The following is a 21765-nucleotide window of genomic DNA, read 5'->3' as shown; positions in this document are numbered from 1 at the left end:
TTAACATATATAAAATAACATATTTTAATATTTTTTAAGTACTCTCCATAAATTATTATGTATAAATTGTTGACCTTTTTTAGACAAAATAAATAAAAAATTGATTATATAATAATAATAATAATAATAATAATAATAATAAAATTATTAAAAATATTTAAAAAGAGTACTAAAAGAGTACGTTGAATAACTAAGTCATTAATAAATATATATTTTGTTCTTTAAAGCGACTCAACCCAAAATAACTCGTCTTTTCTACCACTAAAATGCTACTTTCTCACCCTCAACAACACTTCGCTTAACTCGTCTCTCCTACCACTAAAATGCTACTTTTCCACCCTCAATCATACTTCACTAAATGAACATAAATTTTTTGGAACAAACTATCAAGTGTGTGTTTGGATTGCAGTTACAAATGGGAGTTTAAATAAAATTGATTTTGCAAATTTGATTTTGATGAAAAGTAAATTTGTGTTAAAGTGATTTATTTTTTGACAATCTTTACATCAAAATAAATTATAGTAAAATAAATATTGTTTGAATTATACTACTCAAAATCAGTCTTAGATAAAATATTAGTAAAATAGACACCAACTTAAATAATTTTTGTATATTATCTTATCATTTTAATTTAGATATTTGAATAGATCTTATTAATTGATTTTATAATAAAATTAATATATATACACTAAAATAAAAATAATATATAAAAATTGGTAAAATATATTTTTAATTAAAACTAACAAAATATAAATTTTAGGAAGTACTAAGAATAATAAAAAAAATTAAATATTTATTTTGGTAGTAATTGAAATAAATCAAAAAAATTTTTATTATATTTTTTATAAAGTATATTTTTAGTACTCTTAGTACTCTTTTTTAGTATGCTATAATTTATTATTATTATTATTATTATTATTATTATTATTATTATTATTATTTACGATTAATTTTTGTTTAATTTACTTTACCTAATAGAATCAATAAATCATATTATAAAAAGATAAAAATAATACAAAAAATTACAATTATAAAAGTGTATAATATCAAATAAATAATTAATAAAAAAATAAATAATAAAAAAAGAGAGCTCATGTAAACAAAAATAATAAGAATTTCATAAATAATATAATAACATGCATAAAGAATAAAATTGGTAAAAAGTAAATAAAGATGGAGTATTGATGGCTAAAAGCCCGTTGGTGAAATGCAGAAGTTCAAAATTGTAGCTTCTTATAAATGTGGTTTTGAAAACAGAATTACTTCTGCATTCATGAATAAAAAATTTGACAAACAAAAAATTAAAGCTCTTAAAAAAAACTAAACGTGCTTCTTCTCTTGTAACGCATTTGTCAAACACATCCAAGTGTCCGAAACCCCCTCTTCCACCCCACATCCTTACCTTTCATCGCCGCCATCGACAATAGCTTCAACTTATCTTCATAACAAGTATCCCTCCTTTGACCCTTCCGCACTAGTCCGATCTGTTTGCTGCCGTCGTTTACGTCTTGAAATATTATTGCTGCTCCTTTGTGACTAAATTTGAGTAGAATGATATAATATAAAAGAGTATTTATAAATGTTAAGAGAATTAAAATAATAAAAATTAATATCTTATCATAATTATTTAAATATACTAAATAATTCTTATAAAAATTAATTAATTTTAATATATTTTAATATTTAATATTATGTAAAAATAACTCACGATTAGAAAAAACAAATTTTAGTATATTTTGTTGGAATATAAATTGACTATATGATTATTGTACGTTAAATAATTTGGGTAACAATATTGTCACCTAGCTTTTATAATATTTCTCTATACACAATTTTTTAAATTATATGTTTGTATAAATTTATAAAAAAAATAAATGATATTATCAAAATAGAAGTGTGAATATATATTTTCTGTAATTTTGTTAATTATTCTCTTTTTAGAATTACAAATTCACATATTTATATTTTTATTTTAGTACATAACAAATTTATAACAAATATTTTATTAAAAATGGTTATTTTTCACACGTACATCCTTAATGTAGGGATAGAGTAAGATAAAATATTAGATAAAAATTAAAAATATTTATATAATAAAATAATACTAAAATAAAATTTAAAAAAAAATAAACTAAAATTTATATATAATTTATAATATTAATATGCAAAATATAAATTAAGAGATTATATTATATGATGCATTAGAAAATCGAAGAGTGTAAATTTTAAGGGGCTCGTTGTAACAAATGTTTGATAATTTTATAACTATAAACAAAGGAGTTGGTTACTAAAGTTTGAATTAACATGCAATAATCATCTTTGAAAACTAACTGCCAAACAGAAAAATATATGTACCTCAAAGTTTTTGAAATCCGGAAAGTCCATCCGATTCATGTGATAGAACTGCCCAGGTGTGCCAACTAGTATGTTAGCGCCTTCTTCCTCTAACTTCTTCATGTCTGATTTCACTTCAACCCCACCAACATGCAACATGGACTTAACATTTGCTAAAGTTGAAATGAAAGTGTTAGAGGATCATTAGCATCAATTAGGATCAATTAGTATCGTCTGTATTTATGTAGTATATCTGTATATTAATTATAGGATTTTATGCCTTTATTACTCTGATTCATTTAGCACCTATAAATACCTCTTGTATACTGTACTTTGAGATATAAGCTGAATAATACACAATACACTTTTCTCAGATATCTCTCTTGTTTCTTACATGGTATCAAGAGCTTAGGTTCTTTTTTTTTCAATGAAAGTTCGTTCATAGTTTGTTGTTTTTCCTCTTTCGGCAGTGTTCTTTGGCCTCTCTTTCGCTCTTTTTCTGACGCTTTGGTTCGTCACCGCCTTTACCATCGCCTTCGTCTCGTCGTTGCGAGTTCAACGAGTCCAGCCTCGTCGCCAGAAACCACCGCACGCGCCGCCACGCGCCGTCTGAAGGTTGCCATTTGTTTGTTTTCCGAGCACTACTTTGTCCTCAGTTTTCAACTCCTTCCTGACGCTTTGGTTCGTCACCGCCGCTACCTTCGTCTTCTACTCGTTGCAACGTTTCCAACGCCACCGGAATCACCGCCATACGCCGCCGGACGCGCCGCCACGCGCCGCTCGAAGTTGCTTGCCCGGTTGCAGGCGTTCTCCTTCCAGAAGCATCCGTCGCCGTTGGATCAGCGCCCCAGATCAACGGCTCAGCAACGCGCCACGTGTCAGACAGAAGGGAGACGGACCGTGATCAACCCACGCGCCCGACCCGACCCGAACCTCCAACCCGCGTGCCACCACCTGCTCCGTCAGCCGCTGACGTGTCTTGCATCTCCAATCCCTACGTGCCACGTGTCATTGCCTGCTGACGTGGGTGCTGACGTGGCATCTGACGTGGCTGCTGACGTGGCAAACAGTGGGACCCTCCCTAAGGTTTTTTGGTGAGCTCTTTCCGATTCTGCACTCCAATTTCTCTTTTTCTGCTTCGAAATCGCAGTTTACTCTCATCTCTTTGCTCTCTGTATCTACCTTTATGGAAAAGTCAGATAATTTTGCTGTCACAGACAGAAAGGATAAATTCTGTCGAAACTGCAACCGCTTTGGGCACCTCTTCTCCGTCTGTCCCTCTGTTGAATGTCGCACATGCCACCAGAAATGTCATATTAGCTACCATTGTTCACAGTTGTACTGCCGTTATTGCAAGCTTTCGGGACATTTGATTACTACATGTCCTACTCGTCCTCTACGTCCTGCGCCTACTTCTGCTGTTGCTGCTACTACTGAACCTACCACTGTCTCTCTATCTGATATTGCATCTCTTCTACAGCGTCTTCTCTCTGTTTCTGGTAATACCCCTGCTGTTTTATCGACCCCTCCAGGTACTTCTAAATGGTACTTTGACTTGGGTTGCTTTAATCACATGTCTCCGTTGCATAATATTTTCTCGTCCATGTCTGCAACTACAAATGGACCTTCTGTCAATACTGCAAATGGCTCCCTCTTGCATGCAACACACAAGGGTTCTATATCTCAGTCATCTCTTAATCTTCCTGATACTTACTACATTCCCAAATTAAACTTCAATCTTATTTCTGTTGGTCAACTTGTTGATCTGGGTTTTGACTTCACCTTTTCTGTTTCTGGTTGTCGTGTACAGGATCCTCGGACGGGACAGATCATCGGGACTGGACGTAAGGTCGGAAGGTTGTTTGAACTCGAAAGTCTTCATATTCCTCCTGTACCAAATCTCTGTGCTGCTTCTTCTCCCTCTACCCTTCACTTATGGCATCAACGTCTTGGCCACACCTCCTTAGGAAAATTGCGTCCTCTTGTATCTCAGGGTGTTTTAGGTCAGGTTCCGAATGAATCTTTTGACTGCATTTCTTGCCAAACTGCCAAACAACCTGCTTTATCTTTTCACAATAATTCATCTCTTGCTTGTTCTCCTTTTGATCTCATTCACTCTGATGTTTGGGGCCCCGCTCCCACTGCCTCTATGGGCGGAGCACGATATTTTGTCGTTTTTATCGATGATTATTCCCGTTTTACTTGGGTTTATTTGATGACTAATCGCCATGAGTTACCTCAGATCTATATCAACTTTGCTATTATGATTAAAACTCAGTTTTCCAAGGCCATTAAGGTTTTCCGACGTGATAATGCTATGGAATACCGTGATTCCAAACTCTTAGCCTTTCTTGCAGAACAGGGTACTCTGTCTGAGTTTTCTTGTCCTGGTACGTCTCAATAAAATGGTAGAGCTGAACGCAAACACCGTCACATTCTTGACTCTGTCCGTGCAATGCTCCTTTCTTCTTCGTGTCCTGAGCGTACTTGGGGTGAAGCTGTTCTTACTGCTGTTCATGTTATCAATAGACTCCCTTCTTCTGTTCTTGGTAATGTTACTCCCTTTGAGCGTCTTTTTTCATACCCCCCCAGATTACAGTTCTCTTCGAGTTTTCGGTTGTGTATGTTTTGTTCTTCTTCAGCCTCATGAACATAGTAAACTTGAACCTCGGGCTCGTATGTGTTGTTTTCTTGGTTATGGCACTGAACACAAGGGTTATCGTTGTTGGGATCCTCTTTCTAAACGTATTCGTATATCTCGTCATGTTGTCTTTTGGGAGCACCACATGTTTTCTCGGTTCTCATCATTTGAGTCGATTCCTACGACTCAGTCACCTTTGTTTACTAACCCCAATGTTGATCTTTTTCCTAGTGATGATTCTACAGGTTCTATCTCGAGTGACCCTCCACAGCCTCCTGTTCCTCCGCCTTCTCCATCTCCCGATGAATCCAGACCGGACGATGATCCTGCTCCTACCGTCATGCCTCCTCCTCCCGCTCGTTCTTCTAGGGTAAGGAATCCACCTCCTCATCTTCTTGATTACCATTGCTTTCTACTATTTCATCAACATGAACCTAAGACATTCAGAGAAGCCTCCTCAAACCCAAATTGGCAACTGGGATCTGGTTGATCCTCCTTTGATCAGGAAGTTGGGGCAGTAGATGGGTATACAAGATCAAGACTCGCTCTAATGGCTCTATTGACCGTTATAAGGCCCGCTTGGTTGCTCAAGGTTGTACGCAAGAGTATGGTATTGATTATGAAGAGACTTTTGCCCTTGTCGCTCGCCTTACGTCTATTCGAGCTCTTCTTGCCATTGCCGCGGTTAAAAAATGGTCTCTCAGTCAGATGGATGTGAAGAATGCATTTCTTAATGGGGATTTGAAAAAGACAGTCTATATGAAACCACCTTCGGGATATCCTTGTCCTTCTGATAAGGTTTGTCTCCTTCGCAAAGCACTTTATGGACTTAAGCAAGCTCCTCGTGAATGATTTGACAAGTTCAGCACTACCATATGCAGTCTTGGTTTTACTTCTAGCCCTCATGAGAATGCGCTCTTCATTCGTAAAAGCGAACGTGGAGTTGTTCTTCTACTTTTGTATGTTGATGACATGATAATCACTGGGGATGATGTTGATGGTATCTCTGCTCAAGGCCTCACTCTTCGCCGTACCTTTGAGATGAAAGATCTTGGTTCTCTCAGCTATTTTCTTGGTCTCGAGGTCATCTCCACCGATGATGGCATCTATCTCTCTCAGGCTAAGTATGCTTCAGATCTTCTTGCTCGTGCTAGGATTACTGATAGTCGCACTGAGTCTACTCCTCTTGAGCCTAATGTTCGATTTACCCCTATGGATGGCACTCTTTTGGATAATCCGACTCTCTATCGACAGTTAGTTGGCGGTCTGGTCTACTTGACTGTCACCCGACCAGACATCGCCTATCCGGTTCATGTACTTAGCCAGTTCTTATCCGCTCCTCGTACTACTCACTATGCGGCAGTTCTACGCATTCTTCGCTACATCAAAGGCACTCTCTTTCACGGTCTTTGTTTTTCTGCCCATTCCTCTTTGTCTCTTCAGACAAGCGGCAGTTCTCTGCGCTTCCTTCAGACAAGCGGCAGTTTCATCTGCGCTTCCTTCCGGCAGTTTCATCTGCACCCGTTTTATCAATTTATGCAGTTTTTTTCTCTTTATTTCGTTATTTTAAATAAGTTTCAAACTCAAGTTGTCACTTGAGTTTGAGGGGAGATGTTAGAGAATCATTAGAATCAATTTAGATCAATTAGTATCGTCTATATTTATATAGTATATCTGTATATTAATTATAGGATTCTATGCCTTTATTACTCTGATTCATTTAGCACCTATAAATACCCCTTATATATTGTACCTTTGACCACAACTGAATAATACACTCTTCAGATTACTCTCTTTCAGTCTCTTGTTTCTTACAGAAAAGTTGTGCAACATGATATATTTGATTGGAAAAATAACCATTTGTATCTATGAACTTTACGAACGCTGACAAAAGTATCCATTAAAAAAGGAAACTAACGTTATATCTATCAAAGATGAATTCCGTACGACAAAAGTAGCAAAATCCTAAATTTATGTTGACTTTTTAATAAAATTCCAAAATTATCCCCACCATTATCTTCAACTCCTCCTCTCTTCTTTTCCAAATCTCAAACACCTCCATTGCCTAAAAACCCTAATCTCAATACCTAAAAACCTCAAATTATCATTTTCCTAACCCTAATCTCAATACCCCTTTCAACAAATTTCAACCTTCTCTTTATTCAGTAATTTAACCTTTCTTCTTCTTCTTCTTCTATGACTTCAATGAATTTGCTGGGTTTCTCTCTCTTCCCTCAAGAACAACACACTACTACTACTCATCATCATCAAACTTGTTTTGGATATTCAATCCCACTGCACAAGATGATGTAACTGCTGCTGATGATGGAAACTGCTTCGATCTCACTCCTTCCACTCATGTCGCTACTACTCTCAACCTCCCTCCTTTTCCCATCTATCAAGAACCCCTCAGTAATCATCATCACCTTTCTACTCATCAAGGTTTAATAATTTCTTTTCTCTTTTAATTTCTCTATTATTATTACAATTTTTTTTTAATTTTCCTTTATCATCATAGATTGGAAGGAGAATAACTACATTAACCAAAACCTGCTATTGGAAACTTCATGCAACAACAATAACAATGTCGACAACAACCACCACCACCATCACCAACAACCCAAGCTCGAGAACTTCCTCGGTGGACACTCCTTCGCCGATCATCATCATGATTACGGTGCCAACTCATCGGGAGACTACCTCTTCCAAAACTGCTCTCAACCGGAAGTTACAGCAGGAGGAGGAGAAGGCTCCGCCGACAGCAGTGGTGGAAGCACAAATTCAATACACCATCAACACATGTTAGTGAAGGAGGTGGTAAAATTGATGAAAAGAATAAAGAGAGGGTTGAAATTTGTTGAAAGGGGTATTGAGATTAGGGTTAGAAAAATGATAATTTGGAGTTTTTAGGTATCGAGTTTTTAGGCAATGAAGGTATTTGAGATTTGGGAAAGAAGAGAGGAGGGGTTGAAGATAATGGTGGGGATAATTCTGGAATTTTATTAAAAAGTCAACATAAATTTAGGATTTGGCTACTTTTGTCGTACAGAATCCATCTTTGATGGATACAACGTTAGTTTCCTTCTTTAATGGGTACTTTTGTCAGCGTTCGTAAAATTTATGGGTACAAATGATTATTTTTCTTATTTGATTTGATAGTTTCTTTGTGGGGGATCTGATTATTCATAGTACCTAGTATAAGCAAAAAATAAAATAAAATAAAAAATAAAAACAAAAAGTATAAACTATTACAGATATTACATAACTAGAATTAGTTTGGATAAACAATTTAATTAAATTCTTTTAAAATAGAGTTTAAAACATAAGAATTTATGTTAAAAGTAAATTATAAATAAATTATTTTGTATTTAAAAAGATATTAACTTATTATAGAAGCACTTGTTTTAAAGTTGTGTAATAAATAAACGTGATAAAATAATTTTTGAAAAGTAGAAAAGGGCTAATTTTTTTGTATATTAAAACAATTTTGGTGTAATACTCAATCATTGAATTTTATGGTGTTTTTTAAAATTATGGGAGCAAGACAATACGCCTCCCTTGTATTGACAATAAGCCCCCTTGTGTTATATATTTTAATTAAAATATACAATACAAGTGGGGTGTAACACCATACCACACGGAGCTTTACACATAGGATGTAAAACAGAGGTGGCGAGATGCTATGACTTCTAAATTAAAATACATACATATAATAGCAAAAAGAATATAATAAACTAGGAGTCTTGAAAAACAGGTAAAACAAAATCGCAAAATAAAAAGCGCAACGCTCCAGAAACGAGGTTTCTTGGGTGCCAAGAAACCTGAAAATCATAGGTATAAATAGACAAAAGAGAGAATAAATAGTCAAGGATACAGAATAACTAGCTCCTAACCAAGCCTGTGAAGCCAAATATATAGTTAGGCACTCCCAAATAATGCATAGCAAACAAACAAACATAATACACATGATGTATGCCTGTCCTATGGCTGATGAGGCTCATCTGTCAGTTATCCAGCTAACCCGACAAGTCCGAAACCCTTAGACTGTCCCTCATCGCGTATCCCCAGGAGTCTATGCATAAATTTTTCTCGTTTCATTCATACATTCATATATAACTTACTCAATGGGGGATATCCATTCTCGAGAATTTATATGTGCCCGGTCACCCTTACGACGTAGGGTCAACAGAGTATCGAGTCTCAACTTGGAACATGTGGTGGCAAGCCACGGCTCATTACCCAAGAAAACTCGTATCTCAGATAACATCAAATTCATAAGCCACATAATATTCATAACCATTCATATTCATTACATAATCATTCATCATAGTCATGGCATCATATAGTCGTCATACATACACATCTTCCTCATATAACTCATAACTTTTAACCTTTACTTCAACTCCAAGTTACCTCTATTTCCTAGCTTCAACTAACTACTAGGTTTATTATTACATTTTATAACTAAAAGAATAAAAATAGAGGTTTAGAAGTTTGAAATTCCGTTTAAAAACACAAAATTTAGTTTTGCAGAAAACGTCGGCCACGCGCACGCGTGGGCGTGCAAGTTTGGCCCATGACGCGTACGCATTGGCTTGTTCGCATGCATGGGAGGCAGTAGCCACCACATGCGAATGAGAGTTCCGCGTATGCAAAAGTCTCATGTCACGCGTACGCGTGGCGTTTTACCAAAAATTTTACTAAGTCTGAAATCTACAGATTCACCATTTTAAACCCCAAACTTTCGACGCGGATAACTTTTTCATCTTTAAACATTTTTCATCAATTCTTCGAACAGCACAAACTTCATGGACCAAATTTTCATACAAAATAAGTTTGAAATCTTTTAAAGGTCCGGAGGCCAAGTTATGGCTCGCCGAAGTTTGGCCAAAAACTAATTTTCACGAAAACTTTAAAACCTCATTTTCATTAAAACCAAACTAAAATCCCACTTTCTATACATATATCTAGCATAACAACATACCAATTCAACTACCAAAACTTCCAAATCCTACCTCAATCAATTATAATCCTATATACACATTCTCATCCCTAATTTCATCACTTAAATTAACAAGTTTCATCAACAATCCATCACAAAATACATATTCACCCTCATACCTTAGCAAACATCATCAATTCTCCATATAGCATTTTATCACTAACATCAACAACAAGCAATAACCATCAATCCATTCTCATTCTCATTCAACATCCTTCATAAGTTTTACTAAGCATTAAGTACAATCATGCATTCAACCTATCCTATGGTCATCTAACCTAAGTTTTCACAGAATATTATATATTTAATACACGAAACCTAAATCATACCTTAGCCGATTTCCACGTATCTTTCCCAAGGCACCACCACAGGCACCAAACACAACCCTAAAGATCCAAAGTCACCTAAACATTATCACTTAACCTCCACCAAGTCTCCAATGTATACAATCAAGCTCCAATTTACATATACACAAACCTAATTCACATATATGACACATACATACTCAAAATTCAATACCTAACATACACAATTAAAGAATTATCTAAGATTCTAGAATTCTCACCTTACTCAAGTACTATATAAGTAAGAGTGAATATTTTTCTTAAGCTAATTCAAAGCTAAACAACGAAATTTAACAATTTTCAATACCTTTGTTCATAGATTTTAAAAAAGTGAAGAAATCGAGGAAGAAAATATAGCTTTCTTACCTCACAAGGTTCCGGATTTTGTAGAGCTCGATGACGCGAACGCATGGTCGCAAACGGTGTGGCAATCGGAATTCCAGATCAAAAGTTATATGAATTTGAATGAAATCAAGGGTTTTTGTGAATTTGATTTCCTTCTTCTCCCTTGTGCTGAGCTTCAGCGTTCTTTGCATGCAGAGGAGGGATACGTGAGCTGAAGCTCACTTAAATGAGTGGATTGGTTGGGTCCACGGGCCTGGTTCGAGTCCGGTTCGATCAGTTCAGTCCGTTCGACTCAATTTTGGACCATTTTTTTAAATTAGTGTCAAAATTATCGTTTTAATGAGCTCTATCCTATTTTAGTATAAGATTTACATTTCTAATTTTTCTTATTAAAACTTAATTTATTGACTAATTATTTTCTAATTTAGCGAAGTTTACATGAGGCGTATTGTCAATACAAAGGAGTCGTATTATCCTACTCCCACAGTTTAAAAATATTTCATAAAATCTAATAATTGAGTATTACATCAAAATTATATCAATATATAAAAAAATAAGCGATAGAACAACTTTTTAAAAATTAAAAACATATCAAAAAATTATACTAAACACCATTAATATAACTTTTTATAAATAAATAAAAAAAATAGCTTTTGAAGTTTTCAAATTGAGTGCCTTAATCTAACTACAATCAAACTCAACAAAATGTATGGCATTTAACACACACTTCTATCGAGTAACCCCTATTCCAATTTCCAAGTCTTTCATTCCCCAAAGTAATAGCAACTAAAGGTAAAGAATTTGCAAATTGCAACCATGAAAAAAAAAACAGGTGGTTAATAAATTATTAATAAACTCAAAAAAATTTATAATAATCAACAATAAATTAAAAATTAATTTAAAAAATTAATAAGTTAAGATTAAGTCAAATATTAATAATAATCAATACAAATTAACTTAGATAACAATTAACTCAAAAAATTAGTAATTAACTAAAATATCATTAATTTATAATAAATTTTATATTACATTCAACGTAACCTAATATTATTTAATTTTTAATTATACTAAATTAATGTAACATACTCTAATCACACACTTTATTAATAAAATATTTAATAAAATTCTAAACAAATAAAAAATTTGAAAAACTAAAAACTATAAAAAAATTAACTATCATAACTTAATAATGGCTACAAAATGATAAAAGCGTGGTAATGATAGAGGACGGCTGTAAAATCTAAGTGATGGGGCTAGAGTTTAATAATAAATCTTAGACGTAATATAACAAACAACTAAAAAAAATAGACAATAACCTTACCTTTAGCATGGTGAACTTCAGCGGTGATGGCGGCAACATGAGGACAACCTCCGATAACAAGGGACACCATCAGCGGTGGCGGAGGTTTTTTATGGAAACTCTAGCAGTAATGACAGTGACGTGCTGATCGCGACAATGATTGAGCTAACGCTGCGTTTGTTTTCAGAGACAGAACAGAACATGACACTGAGACAAAGACAGAACAGAATAGAACATTAAAAATTATTGTTTGTGTATTATGTTTGGATATGATAGACAAGACACTAATGTAATGTCTAGTATTATGTTTGGATACATATAGATAAGACTAAATTATTAGGTAAAATGACTAAAATAGACATCCCTTTCCTCCTTCCCTGTATCTCTAATCCTTGCCCTCCCTAACCCTTCGCTAAACTCTTCTCACTCTCTCTGGTGGACTATTCTTCAACGCATCGCATTCCGTTTTACCATACCTCTCTTGATTGCAAGAATGTTGTCATTGTTCCCATTCTCACGAATCATGTTAAGGTACACTCTTCTTCAAATCCCAAATTCTGTTCCTCACTCCGCTCTCGGTCTTTGCTTCACTTCAACTTCATCCCTACACTCTCACTCTCAGCCCCAATCAATTGATGAAGCTGTTGATTCCTTCACTCGCATGCTCTTTATGTGTCGCCTTCCATCCATCCTTTAATTCCTCAAGATTTTGGGATCTCTTGCCAAGACCAACCATTGCCCCACCGCCATTTCCCTTTTTCAGCAATTGCAATCCAGGGTAATCGCTTCCAACTTATTTACTTTGAATATCTTAATCAATTGTTCCTGCGAAATGGTTTGGATCACTCTTGCTGTCTCTGCTTTTGCAAAAATTTTCAAGAGTGATTTTTAGCCTTATACCGTAACATTGACAACAATCATCAAAGGTATCTCTATGTGGTAACGCTGAAAAAGCACTGCACTTTCATGACAAAGTGCTGGCTCATGGATTTCATTATTAGTTTTATGAGCACTTTCATGTTGGAACACTATATTTTATACAATATGAAATTTGTTATTAAAAAATAGACAGTGTTGTGAATCATCTTTGTTATTGATTATTGTTTCTGGTCATAATATTTGAGCTATATCTAGAATGCTATGTATGTGTATGTAGATGAGCTTTATCATGAATGAATCAGGGTAATGTTTTTTATATTATCTTTGCTGCAAAAAATGTTACTATCCCATTGGTCATATTTTACTGAAGAAAGAATAAAAACAGGTTGATTGTTTACTCAAAATCAAACTCATGTAAATATACATCATTAGCTAAACCCTTAAAAGTGGGTAATTAAGGAGCTAATGCTTAGCAGTATTCATAATAGTTAGAGTTGGTTGGGAGTTACGGGATTCTATTATTTTGTGCAGTTTTTGTTAGCTTGTTGCCCCTCACTATAAAGAAAATATCCTCTATATATTCTTCTAATTATCATATCACCAAATCAATAATTCTTTCATTGATTTAGCTTCTGCAAATTCCAAGGGAGTTGTATTGTCCTATTCCCATAATTTTAAAAAATATCATAAAATTTAATAATTGAGTATTACATCAAAATTATATCAATATATAAAAAAATAAGCGATAGAACAACTTTTTAAAAATTAAAAACATATCTAAAAAATTATACTAAACACCATTAATATAACTTTTTATAAATAAATAAAAAAAGTAGCCTTTGAAGTTTTCAAATTGAGTGCCTTAATCTAACTACAATCAAACTCAACAAAATGTATGGCATTTAACACACACTTCTATACCCCTATTCCAATTTCCAAGTCTTTCATTCCCCAAAGTAATAGAAACTAAAGGTAAACAATTTGCAAATTGCAACCATGGAAAAAAGAAACGGGTGGTTAATAAATTATTAATAAACTCAAAAAAATTAATAATAATCAACAATAAATTAAAAATTAATTTAAAAAATTAATAAGTTAAGATTAAGTCAAATATTAATAATAATCAATACAAATTAACTTAGATAACAATTAACTCAAAAAATTAGTAATTAACTAAAATATCATTAATTTATAATAAATTTTATATTACATTCAACCTAATCTAATATTATTTAATTTTTAATTATACTAAATTAATGTAACAAACTCTAATCACATTTTATTAATAAAATATTTAATAAAATCTTAAACAAATAAAAAATTTGAAAAACTAAAAACTATAAAAAAATTAACTATCATAACTTAATAATGGCTGCAAAATGATAAAAGCGTGGTAATGATAGAGGACGGCCATAAAATCTAAGTGGTGGGGCTAGAGTTTAATAAATCTTAGACATAATATAACAAACAACTAAAAAAATAGACAACAACCTTACTTTTAGCATGGTGAACTTCAGCGGTGATTGCGGCAACTTGAGGACAACCTCTGACAACAAGGGACACCATCAGCGGTGGCAGAGGCTTTCCACGGAAACTCTAGCAGTAATGACAGTGACGTGCTGATCGCGACAATGATGGAGCTAAGCGGCAACGATGAGTGGTGGCACAACAACCTTTTTAGAGAGAGAGAGAGAGAGAGAGGGGTCAAGTTTGGGGCTTGTACCAAACTATCAATACTACCCGAAATGGCTGAGATATATACACACAAAAAGCTTGACCTATTTCCTTCCCTAGACAGGTCAAGCTTGGGAGTTATGACATTCATCATATTTCGGCCAATCGTGCAAAAAACTTGGTCACAAAAATACTAAAAAGCACGTTCACTAAATCACTTCAAACAATTGTGTGCCCCATATATATTAACATTCAATCTCAGCTATCAATTTACTAACAGATAAGGAGGTTTATTGACATCACTCCCCTGACTCTTTATCTCATCACCCCCTTGTTATTCTAAAAACCACTTATTTCACTCGCTCTTTATTATTAAGATTTTATTCTTATTTGAGCGTTAGAGTATTTTTTGCAAGTATTTTGATCCAAGTCGACCTATAGCTCATTTAACAAAAGCAACTAGAAATCACTATATCTCAGCATGACCATCACAAGCAGAACACTTACAAACACATAAACTCGTCTATTTCTGACATACAAGATGCAATTTTTGCTATCTTAATTAAGGAAGTGCTAGTTCATTATTCTATTTATTGAGTTACTATCGAAAAGAAATCGAAAAATTACTATGATACTGAAAAGTAAAAACTCAATTTCAAAAAATAACAATATTACAATTAGAATATCAACTTATCAAGTAACAAATCTATTAATCTATACAAGTGGTGAATGGAACCACTGTGTGAATTTAGAGTAAGCCGCACGCATCATTACCTCCCCCTTCCTCCTAAAGTCCTAATTTCTATTTTCCCGTGCAGATGTTCCATTCCATGTCACCACTCTTCCTTTTTCGAACCATCCTACCAAAGCCTCAATTCTCTGTTTGCAAGAAAATCAAAGAAACAGTGAAAACAAGCTTTCAAATTTCCAATTTCTTTCTCAATCCGCAGACTCAGTAACCATCTTGAAAGTCGCAGACATGGAAGAGAAACAACTTTCCACTGCACGCAACCTTCTTTACCTCATCACCCTTTTCACCCTCCTCCTCCTCCCCGCTGCCGCAACCACTGCCACCGACGCTAACTTCCTCCAATTTCTCATCCTCCTCCAATGCGACCTAACCCAAAATAACTCGTCTCTCCTACCACTAAAATGCTACTTTTCCACCCTCAACAACACTTCGCTCAACGCACACAAATCTCCCGAACAAACTACCAAGTGTTCGAACCCCCTCTTCGGCCCCACACCCTTACCCTTCATTGCCATTGACAATAACTTCAACTTATCCTCACAACAAGTATCCCTCCTTGGACCCTTCCGCACTAGCCCCGATCCATTTGCCGCCGTCACTTACGTCTTGAAATATTATTGCTGCTCCTTTATGGCCAAGTTTCTTGATGCTCAGCTGTTTGAAGAGTACCGTAACGGCACCAATTTCACGATCTTTGTGCCGTTAGACGTGGTGTTTCCCAATGCCGTCATGAGGAACATCAGCAATTACTCCCTGATCTTCCGCAAGCACGTCGTGCCAGGCTGCTTACGTGGCGCGACCTGATTAGTCTCCCGGACAACACTCTACTACTGACGTTATTCTCCAATGGTTTTTCAATCAGAGTCACGTCTTTAAGGACAATGCGGTTTGTCAATGGCGTTATGGTGGTCGTTCCGGAAATGGTTCTAAGCGATTTCATCATCGTTCAATGGAATCCATACCATTCTTGATAACAGTAAAATATAACGATGTCGCTGGTGCTAACCGCTATCTGAAGCTGTAGCTGAATGACGCATTGTGGTTAGTAGCGAAAAGCCAAAAACAACGTTTCTTTTCTTTTTAAACAATTCTTGATTCTAATTTTTAGGGTTAGGATCTGTATATGCAATTGATCAAGAATACCTGAATCTGTTATAGTTTTTCACTGATTCGTATATACAATTGTGTATGCAAATTTACAATGTGCAGTATTTTGTGAATAGCTTTAAAAGAAATATTGATCTGTTTTCCATTATGAATATTTTGAGACATTGCAATCTGCTATGTTTAGCATTTGAAACTTGAATGTCTAAAATATGCACATGAATCAGTCGCTGATAAGCATTAGCAGTATAGAAATGACATTTGAATAAACACAACAATTTGGATGCATTTCTTAGGGATCCGTATAGCCTGCTCTGTTTGTTCTTCCAACTTCTTAGCAGTGTAAAAGGGATTTTGTTTTTATTATATGGATAAAGAACAGATGTTATTCCCAAACCAATTCTTCTTAACAAGTCAAGGATCTAAGATCTTCTATAGTGAAGATAGTTGAAGAGTTAGAAAGAGAGAAACCAAGTCACTTTTGGATCATTTTTAAGGAACTCACACATAATAGAAATTATTGACTTAATCCATCAATTTATTGCTTTAAAACTGTTCTCACTTTGTTAACAAATCTGGATAATGTATGTAGTCTACATCCCTGTAAGCTGTAACACCACTTTCTAGTTGTAGGTTTCCCAACAAAATAAAAGCATGACAAGTTCTTGTACCATTCTTCCTCATTAATTACTTGCTTGAATTCTTTATGCTGGGCAAAATTTCAAGATCCAGAGTAGATAGAAAACATAATAAATAGGGATATCGATAAGATGTGAATGATGCAGGGATTGCTACTTTGCCAGCCACACCCCAGTTATAGTTCTTCCTGTCTTACTACCCCCATAAAAATGTATCTTTGAAAGCTTTTCAAACTTTGAGCATGCATTCATCTTAAATATTTAACTATAAATAAAATTATAATGGATGAATTTTACATAGTATGAATGATGTCCTAGGTTTAAACCAAATAAAAATCAAATATTAAAAGATTAAATGTCATATATTCAGAAGACCTTTTTTTCTTTTAGTAAAAGGCAAAGAAAGGAATATGCAAACAGAAGAGAGAATATGTAAATCCAAGCGTATGCATGTGCTTCAAATATATAAGTTTTGTACTTTTGTTACATTTCAACCAAAATCTTTGGAGAACGGAAAGAAACAAGCATTGGATCAAAGAACTTAGTTCAAGAAAGCAAAGGAAATTAGTCGTCTGGTATCTTTTCAAATTCTAATAAAAATAATTAAAAAAAAGGGAAAGTATGAGAAGCCAATGGAATAGACAATGGAGGTTTAGGAAGTATTAGAGATATAATCATTAGTGTTATCTTTTTCTATCAGCTGAAGCTTTTGGGATGAATATTATCATGACATGGTATTAGAGCTCTAGATTCAAAAGGTCAAGAGTTCGTTTTTTGGTGAATCCCAAAATTAGTTTAAACTTTTGGGAAGATGTTTAATATCCCTAGTACTCGGATGGTTATTCTAGATAGTACGAGGGATGTTCATTTTGTAACTCAGCATATTGTATAAATAGTTCATTGTCTCCCTAGCGGGATCTTGGTATCTTTTAAAATTATAAATATTTTCCTAAGAAAAAATGGTTTTCGGCTTTTTTTTAAATAAATGTTAAAAAACTTCCCATCAATATATGCAAAAAAATGATACTAATTATATTCCATATTAACCCTTTTCGCATTCATATTTTATGAAGTTTTTTTACTAATCGATACACCTCTAACAAAATATTTTTTAAATACTAACACCAACATACCCTATTCATTACATTTTTTCTTTGGAAGAGAAGAAGTGATATGATACTAATGCAACAATGTTGGATGTATTGTAAGTATACGATTGATTGGTTTCAGGATCACTCATTTACATAAATGACACTTATATTTTCAATCTTCTAAACTCATCAACTCTCAATAAAATAAAAGAACAGATAAAGATTTTTAATTTTGAGAAACTATACTCATTTTTTTTTATGAAACACACATATAATCATATGTACATATGGCTTTTATATAAGCAGGGTGATGCTAATAATTCGAGACTCTTTGAGTTTTTTAACTGGTGATGAATACACATACTTGACCAACTTTACTTTGACTATTTAAATAAGTAATTTGAATATTTTTTTTAACTTTAAGTTGGCATTCTTTGATTTCTAATACTACTATAAACAACTTGAAAATTCTTTAAATTTTTAACAAATATAACAAATTGATGATAATTGTATTCAACTAAAATTTTACTTCATCAATTCTTTAACTATTTTTCATAAAGATTTTAGTCTATATAAGGTGGTGCAAGTCGACTTACTTTTTTTTTTTAATTAACATGTGTGCTCCTTTCCTAGGTTCATCAATTTCGTGGATGCAAGTTTTGAAATGGATAAAGTCCATTTCGTGTGTGTGGTGGTTGAGATGGGACTGTAGAAAAATAAATGTCTAAAATAATATTTTAACTATTTTAGATACAAATAAAATTTATAGATAAATAAATTAAAAAATATTAAAATAAATTTATCACGAATCATACTAAGCATAAATAGAAAAAAAAATACGAGAGATAGATATTGAAAATAAGAAAGAATAATGTTGAATATATATATTTCTTATGTGTGCCTGTGTTTTATATAGGTTTAATTACTCTATTGGTCCCTATAATTTCGTGAAATTTTCAATTAAGTCTCTATACTTTTTTTCTTTTAATTGAGTCCCTGCACTATTTTTTTTCAATTAAGTCATTTTTAGTAGTAATTGGCTTAATTTTATAGGGACCCAACTAAAAAAAAAGAATTGGTATAGGGACCTAAATAAAAGAAAAAAAAAGTGTAGGGACCCAACTAAAAAAATATTTTGGTGCAAGGACTCAATTAAAAGGAAAAAAAAGTATAGGGACCTAATTGAAAATTTTGCGAAACTATAGAGACCAACAGAGTAATTAAACCTTTTATATATAAGAAGCATGATAATTTGGTGGCTGTCAATGGCGCCTCTTTTTTTGAGAAAAGGAGTTCAAATCCCACCTCAAACATTTTAAAAAAATTCAAAAAATTAATGTGTGCTCTTAGCTAGAATTTTTTTTAAAAAGTATTCTACTAGGATTTTGAAGTTAATCCTTATTAAAATTTTTGTGAATAAATCTCATACGAATTAATAATGACAACATTTATTACATCTTTGAAGTTAGGAGGTAGATTGAAGGTGCTAAAGAAAGATCAAATTATTGAATTTGATGAGGAGAATATAAGGGAAGGTTTGGAGGGAGATTAATGGCTGATCGTAAGTTCAGTGCTGGTACTTTAGAGGTTGCTTTACTCTCGATCTGAAAACAGCTTGAGGACTTCAAAGTTTTAGATCATGGTGGCAACGTGTTCCAATTTTTTTTTGGAAAGGAGATTGAGATAATTAGGATTGAGAATGGATCTCTTTGGCTATTTAAAAATTATATTCTCAACCTAAAGAGATGGAAAGGAGAAGATTCAATTGTGAAAACTGAATTCCTACAAGTTCCTATATGGATTCAATTGTGGGGTTATCGGAACATTGTAAAATGAAAGAATTAGGTAGGAAGATTGGGAGAGTGATGGGAGAAGCGCTCGATGTTGACTTATTCAATTTAGGTAAAAAAAGATGAGCAAATAGTAATAGTGCAGATTGGGCTGGATGCCACAAAATTATTGAGAAGATTGATGAAGATTGTAGGAGAAAATAAGAAGGTGATTGAGCTGCAAGTCAAATATGAAAGAATAAAAAACTTTTGTTACTACTGTGAATTCTTGGGACATGAGGCTCGAGGATGCAGTAAATTCTTTGAGGATTCGACAGCAAGCAAGGTTGAAGAAGATAAATTGGGGCCTTGGAACAAAGCTAAACAATTTGGAAGGAAGGTCAGCTCCCAAAAAGAGAACCAGAATCCAAATGATGATCAGCAGCCAGAGAAGAAATACCAAAAGATTGAAAGCCAACTCTGTTAAGTCTGATCAAAAGCTTTGCAAGTCTCTCGGCTAATGAGGTTAACACGCGAAAAAGAGTTAAGAACAATGAGGTGGAAAGTGGGACACAGAAGGAGGAGAGGAGGATTTTGGTCCTTGTTGATCAACCAGTTCAGAAAAAGAAATATAACACTGAGAAGGCAGCACAGATGGAGAATAGAGAAGAAAATTTAGAACAGAATTTTAACTCAAATGGAATTTTTTTAATGCTTCGGCCAGTGCATTTGAGACCAAAGGGAAATACAAGTTGCATTTGAAGCAGATGGCAAGGAGAGGTAAACTGAGCAATAAGGTGACAGGGGTTAAAAGGAGAACAGGGGAAGAGGAGGATATAGCATTAAGTAAGAAGTATTGTTCGATAGAAACAAGTCAAATTGAGAAGGGAGAGGGTGCCACCCAATAATTGGCACCCAAGGATCCATGAAGATGACAATGTGAAACTATCGGAGTTTGAAAAAGTCATTGACAGTATTGTTTCTCTGTGAAACAAAAAATAACACCTCGCATATGGAGAGGGTAATTAAGGATATTGGTTTCTTGAATTTGTTTCGTGTGGACTCGTGGACAGGCGAAAATGTTAATAGTTACTTGGAAGGAGGAAACGAAGGTACAAATAAGAGCTTTTGAGTCTTTTTTTTTTTGCACTGTGCATGGGAGGATGGTTAAAATGCAAAGACATGGGAAGTTTTTTCTATGCACTTTCACACAATGAAACTATTAGAGAAACTCAGTTCGGACAGTTACTTCAGGTCATGGTTAATTCGGGAGAGCATCGATTGGTTGTAGGAGATTTTAATACTATAAATATAAAGCCCACCATGAGAAGGAGGGAGGGAGAATGAAATCAGCATCATCCATTTAAAAATTCAACGATTTTATTAATGAAACTGAATTGGTGGATTTGGGATATGAAGGCAAGAAATACACATGGAGCAATAGGCAATTCAAAGTTAATTTTATTAAGGAAATACTAGACAGAATACTTGTTTCGACAGAATACAGAGCAGAATATCCAAAAGACTTTATGTCTTATTTGGATGATACAAGATTTGATCATTTCCCCTTTCTCATTAATTTAGAAAAGGAAGGAAGAAAGTCTAGAAGAAGATTCAAGTTCCAAGAGCGTTGGTGCGATAACAAAGAGGTATCGAGAATTGTTAAACATGTTTGGGACTTGGAAGTAGTGGGCTCACCCCTGTTCAAATTGGCTACAAAACTAAAATATTGCAGGCATAAATTGGTGGGATGGCAAAAATTAGCAGCTTTAAACTCAAAACAGCAGATCCGAAGTGTGCAGGAAAAATTGGAAGAACAAGGAAAAGGAATAGCTGCGAATGGGGCAGTAATCAAAATTTTTGAGGCTGAGTTAGAGGAGAACTTGGAGTAGG

This window comes from Arachis stenosperma, chromosome 6 (assembly GCF_014773155.1).
Source record: "Arachis stenosperma cultivar V10309 chromosome 6, arast.V10309.gnm1.PFL2, whole genome shotgun sequence".
NCBI lineage: Eukaryota > Viridiplantae > Streptophyta > Magnoliopsida > Fabales > Fabaceae > Arachis > Arachis stenosperma.
The sequence above is the reverse complement of the archived record's forward strand: the minus strand, read 5'-3'. Positions refer to the sequence as shown.